Consider the following 6,464-nt stretch of genomic DNA (forward strand, 5'->3'; position numbering starts at 1 on the left):
CACCAGAGCACGCCAGTGCACGCCAGAGCACGCCAATTCACACCAGAGCACGCCAGTGCACGCAAGAGCACGCCAATTCACACCAGAGCTCGCCAGTGCACGCCAGAGCACGCCAGTGCACGCCAGAGCACGCCAATTCACACCAGAGCACGCCAGTGCACGCCAGAGCACGCCAGTGCACGCCAGAGCACGCCAGTGCACGCCATAGCACGCCAGTGCACGCCAGAGCATGCAAATTCACACCAGAGCACGCCAGTGCACGTCAGAGCACGCCAGTGCACGCCAGAGCACGCCAGTGCACGCCAGAGCACGCCAATGCACGCCAGAGCAAGCCAGAGCACGCCAGAGCACGCCAGAGCACGCCAGTGCACGCCAGAGCACGGTAGAGTACAGCAGACAACAGCTCAGAACTTGAAGTTGCTATACTATTTTTGTCACTTGTTAAAACCATTTTTTTATTACAGGATGTGTAAATCAATGTCCAATATACCATTTCAAGTCTATTGAATCAATAAATTTATAGAGCAAATCATGAACAAAAAGTTTTAGAAAAACGCACTTCACAGCACTTGAATTTTTAAAAATCATTCAAGTTATTTGAGTTCTATTGTCGGGTAGTGGATTTCTATTGTCAAGCACTTGAGTTCTGCATAGCAGAGCACGCGAGAGCACGACAGAGCACGCCAGAGCTCGCCAGTGCACGCCAGAGCACGCCAGTGCACGCCAGAGCACGCCAGTGCACGCCAGAGCACGACAAAGCACGCCAGAACAGGCCAGTGCACGCCAGAGCACGCCAATTCACACCAGAGCAAGCCAGTGCACGCCAGAGCTTGCCAGTGCACGCCAGAGCACGACAGAGCACACCAGAGCACGCCAGTGCACGCCAGAGCACGCCAATTCACACCAGAGCACACCAGTAAACGCCAGAGCACGCCAGTGCACGTCAATGCACGCCAGAGCAAGCCAGAGCACGCTAGAGCACGCCAGAGCACAGAAGAGAACAGCTCAGCACTTGAAGTTGCTGTAATATTTTTTTCACTTGTTAAAACCATTTTTTAATTACAGGATGTGTAAATCAATGTCCAATACCCCATTTCAAGTCTATTGAATCAATAAATTTATAGAGAAAATCATGAACAAAAAGTTTGAGAAAAACGCACATCACAGCACTTGAATTTTTAAAAATTATTCAAGTTATTTGAGTTCTATTGTCGGGTAGTGGATTTCTATTGTCAAGCACTTGAGTTCTGCATAGCAGAGCAAGCCAGAGCACGTCAGAGCACGCCAGAGCACGCAAGTGAACGCCAGAGCACGCCAATTAACACCAGAGTACGCCAGTGCACGCCAGAGCACGCCAGTGCACGCTAGAGCACGCAAGTGTGCGCCAGAGCACTTCAATGCATGCCAGAGCATGCCAGTGCACGCAAGAGCACGCCAGTGCACGCCAGAGCACGCCAATTCACACCAGAGCACGTCAATGCACGCCAGAGCACGCCAGTGCACGCCAGAGCACGCCAGTGCACGCCAGTGCACGTCAGAGCACGCCAGTGCCCGCCAGAGCACGCCAATTCACACCAGAGCACGCCAGTGCACGCCAGAGCACACCAGTCCACGCAAGAGCACGCCAGTTCACGCCAAAGCACGCCAGTGCACGCCAGAGCACGCCAGTGCACGCCAGTGAACGCCAATTCACACCAGAGCACGCCAGTGCACGCCAGAGCACGCCAGAGCACGCTAGTGCACGCCAGAGCACTTCAATGCACGCCAGAGCAAGCCAGAGCACGCCAGAGCACGCCAGAGCACGCCAGTGCACGCCAGTGCACGCCACAACACGGTACAGCACAGCAGAGAACAGCTCAGCACTTGAAGTTGCTATAATATTTGTTTCACTTGTTAAAACTATTTTTTAATTACAGGATGTGTAAATCACCAATCGCCAGAGCACGCCAATTCACACCAGAGCACGCCAGTGCACGCCAGAGCACGCCAATTCACACCACAGCACGCCAGTGCACGCAATAGCACGCCAGTGCACGCAAGAGCACGCCAGTGCACGCAAGAGCACGCCAGTGCACGCAAGAGCACGCCAGTGCACGCAAGAGCACGCCAGTGCACGCAAGAGCACGCCAGTGCACGCAAGAGCACGCCAGTGCACGCAAGAGCACGCCAATTCACACCAGAGCACGCCAGTGCACGCCAATTAACACTAGAGCACGCCAGTGCACGCCAGAGCACGCCAGTGCACGCAAGAGCACGCCAGTGCACGCCAGAGCACGCCAATTCACACTAGAGCACGCCAGTGCACGCCAGATTACGCCAGTGCACGCCAGAGCACGTCAATGCACGCCAGAGCAAGCCAGTGCACGCCAGAGCAAGCCAGTGCACGCCAGAGCACGCCAGCGCACGCCAATTCACACTAGAGCACGCCAGTGCACGCCAGAGCACGCCAATTCACACCAGAGCACGCCAGTGCACGCAAGAGCACGCTAGTGCACGCCAGAGCACGCCAGTGCACGCCAGAGCACGCCAATTCACACCAGAGCACGCAAGTGCACGCCAGAGCACGCCAGTGCACGCACGAGAACGTCAATGCACGCCAGAGCATGCCAGTGCACGCAAGAGCACGCCAGTGCACGCCAGAGCACGCCAAATCACACCAGAGCACGTCAATGCACGCCAGAGCACGCCAGTGCACGCCAGAGCACGCCAATTCACACCAGAGCACTCCAGAACACGCCAGTGCACGCCAGAGCACGTCAATGCACGCCAGAGCACGCCAGTGCACGCCAGTGCACACCAGAGGACGCCAGTGCACGCCAGAGCAATTCAATGCACGCCAGAGCATGCCAATTCACACCAGAGCAATCCAGTGCTTGCCAGAGCACGCCAGTGCACGCCAGAGCAAGTCAATGCACGGCAGAGCACGCCAGTGCACGCCAGAGCACGCCAGTGCACGCCAGATCAATTCAATGCACGCCAGAGCACGCCAATTCACACCAAAGCACGCCAGTGCACGCCAGAGCATGCCAGTGCACGCAAGAGCACGCCAGTGCACGCCAGAGCACGCCAGTGCACGCCAGAGCACGCCAGTGCACGCCAGAGCACGCCAGTGCACGCCAGAGCACGCCAATTCACACTAGAGCACGCCAGTGCACGCCAGATTACGCCAGTAAACGCCAGAGCACGTCAATGCACGCCAGAGCAAGCCAGTGCACGCCAGAGCGCGCCACTGCACGCCAGAGCATGCCAGTGCACGCAAGAGCACGCCAGTGCACGCCAGTGAACGCCAATTCACCCCAGAGCACGCCAGTGCACGCCGGAGCACGCCAGAGCACGCTAGTGCACGCCAGAGCACTTCAATGCACGCCAGAGCAAGCCAGAGCACGCCAGAGCACGCCAGAGCACGCCAGTGCACGCCACAACACGGTACAGCACAGCAGAGAACAGCTCAGCACTTGAAGTTGCTATAATATTTGTTTCACTTGTTAAAACTATTTTTTAATTGCAGGATGTGTAAATCACCAATCGCCAGAGCACGCCAATTCACACCAGAGCACGCCAGTGCACGCCAGAGCACGCCAATTCACACCACAGCACGCAAGTGCACGCAATAGCACGCCAGTGCACGCAAGAGCACGCCAGTGCACGCAAGAGCACGCCAATTCACACCAGAGCACGCCAGTACACGCCAATTCACACTAGAGCACGCCAGTGCACGCAAGAGCACGCCAGTGCACGCAAGAGCACGCCAGTGCACGCCAGAGCACGCCAATTCACACTAGAGCACGCCAGTGCACGCCAGATTACGCCAGTGCACGCCAGAGCACGTCAATGCACGCCAGAGCAAGCCAGTGCACGCCAGAGCAAGCCAGTGCACGCCAGAACACGCCAGTGCACGCCAATTCACACTAGAGCACGCCAGTGCACGCCAGAGCACGCCAATTCACACCAGAGCACGCCAGTGCACGCAAGAGCACGCTAGTGCACGCCAGAGCACGCCAGTGCACGCCAGAGCACGCCAATTCACACCAGAGCACGCAAGTTCACGCCAGAGCACGCCAGTGCACGCACGAGAACGTCAATGCACGCCAGAGCATGCCAGTGCACGCAAGAGCACGCCAGTGCACGCCAGAGCACGCCAATTCACACCAGAGCACGTCAATGCACGCCAGAGCACGCCAGTGCATGCCAGAGCACGCCAATTCACACCAGAGAACTCCAGAACACGCCAGTGCACGCCACAGCACGTCAATGCACGCCAGAGCACGCCAGCGCACGCCGGAGCACAACAGTGCACGCCAGTGCACGCCAGAGCACGCCAGTGCACGCCAGTGCACACCAGAGCACGCCAGTGCACGCCAGATCAATTTAATGCACGCAAGAGCATGCCAATTCACACCAGAGCAATCCAGTGCTTGCCAGAGCACGCCAGTGCACGCCAGAGCAAGTCAATGCACGGCAGAGCACGCCAGTGCACGCCAGAGCACGCCAGTGCACGCCAGATCAATTCAATGCACGCCAGAGCACGCAAATTCACACCAAAGCACGCCAGTGCACGCCAGAGCATGCCAGTGCACGCAAGAGCACGCCAGTGCACGCCAGAGCACGCCAGTGCACGCCAGAGCACGCCAATTCACACTAGAGCACGCCAGTGCACGCCAGATTACGCCAGTGCACGCCAGAGCACGTCAATGCACGCCAGAGCAAGCCAGTGCACGCCAGAGCACGCCACTGCACGCCAGAGCATGCCAGTGCACGCAAGAGCACGCCAGTGCACGCCAGTGAACGCCAATTCACACCAGAGCACGCCAGAGCACGCTAGTGCACGCCAGAGCACTTTAATGCACGCCAGAGCAAGCCAGAGCACGCCAGAGCACGCCAGAGCACGCCAGTGCACGCCAGTGCACGCCACAACACGGTACAGCACAGCAGAGAACAGCTCAGCACTTGAAGTTGCTATAATATTTGTTTCACTTGTTAAAACTATTTTTTAATTACAGGATGTGTAAATCACCAATCGCCAGAGCACGCCAATTCACACCAGAGCACGCCAGTGAACGCCAGAGCACGCCAATTCACACCACAGTACGCCAGTGCACGCAATAGCACGCCAGTGCACGCAAGAGCACGCCAGTGCACGCAAGAGCACGCCAGTGCACGCAAGAGCACGCCAATTCACACCAGAGCACGCCAGTACACGCCAATTCACACTAGAGCACGCCAGTGCACGCAAGAGCACGCCAGTGCACGCAAGAGCACGCCAGTGCACGCCAGAGCACGCCAATTCACACTAGAGCACGCCAGTGCACGCCAGATTACGCCAGTGCACGCCAGAGCACGTCAATGCACGCCAGAGCAAGCCAGTGCACGCCAGAGCAAGCCAGTGCACGCCAGAACACGCCAGTGCACGCCAATTCACACTAGAGCACGCCAGTGCACGCCAGAGCACGCCAATTCACAACAGAGCACGCCAGTGCACGCAAGAGCACGCTAGTGCACGCCAGAGCACGCCAGTGCACGCCAGAGCAAGCCAATTCACACCAGAGAACGCAAGTGCACGCCAGAGCACGCCAGTGCACGCACGAGCACGTCAATGCACGCCAGAGCATGCCAGTGCACGCAAGAGCACGCCAGTGCACGCCAGAGCACGCAAATTCACACCAGAGCACGTCAATGCACGCCAGAGCACGCCAGTGCACGCCAGAGCACGCCAATTCACACCAGAGCACTCCAGAGCACGCCAGTGCACGCCAGAGCACGTCAATGCACGCCAGAGCACGCCAGCGCACGCCGGAGCACAACAGTGCACGCCAGTGCACGCCAGAGCACGCCAGTGCACACCAGTGCACACCAGAGCACGCCAGTGCACGCCAGAGCAATTCAATGCACGCCAGAGCATGCCAATTCACACCAGAGCAATCCAGTGCACGCCAGAGCAAGTCAATGCACGGCAGAGCACGCCAGTGCACGCCAGATCAATTCAATGCACGCCAGAGCACGCCAATTCACACCAAAGCACGCCAGTGCACGCCAGAGCATGCCAGTGCACGCAAGATCAATTCAATGCACGCCAGAGCACGCCAATTCACACCAAAGCACGCCAGTGCACGCCAGAGCATGCCAGTGCACGCAAGAGAGCACGCCAGTGCACGCCAGAGCACGCCAGTGCACGCCAGAGCACGCCAATTCACACCAGAGCACTCCAGAGCACGCCAGTGCACGCCAGAGCACGTCAATGCACGCCAGAGCACGCCAGCGCACGCCGGAGCACAACAGTGCACGCCAGTGCACGCCAGAGCACGCCAGTGCACACCAGTGCACACCAGAGCACGCCAGTGCACGCCAGAGCAATTCAATGCACGCCAGAGCATGCCAATTCACACCAGAGCAATCCAATGCTTGCCAGAGCACGCCAGTGCACGCCAGAGCAAGTCAATGCACGGCAGAGCACGCCAGTGCACGGC

This window comes from Daphnia pulicaria, chromosome 2 (assembly GCF_021234035.1).
Source record: "Daphnia pulicaria isolate SC F1-1A chromosome 2, SC_F0-13Bv2, whole genome shotgun sequence".
In the NCBI taxonomy this organism is placed as follows: domain Eukaryota; kingdom Metazoa; phylum Arthropoda; class Branchiopoda; order Diplostraca; family Daphniidae; genus Daphnia; species Daphnia pulicaria.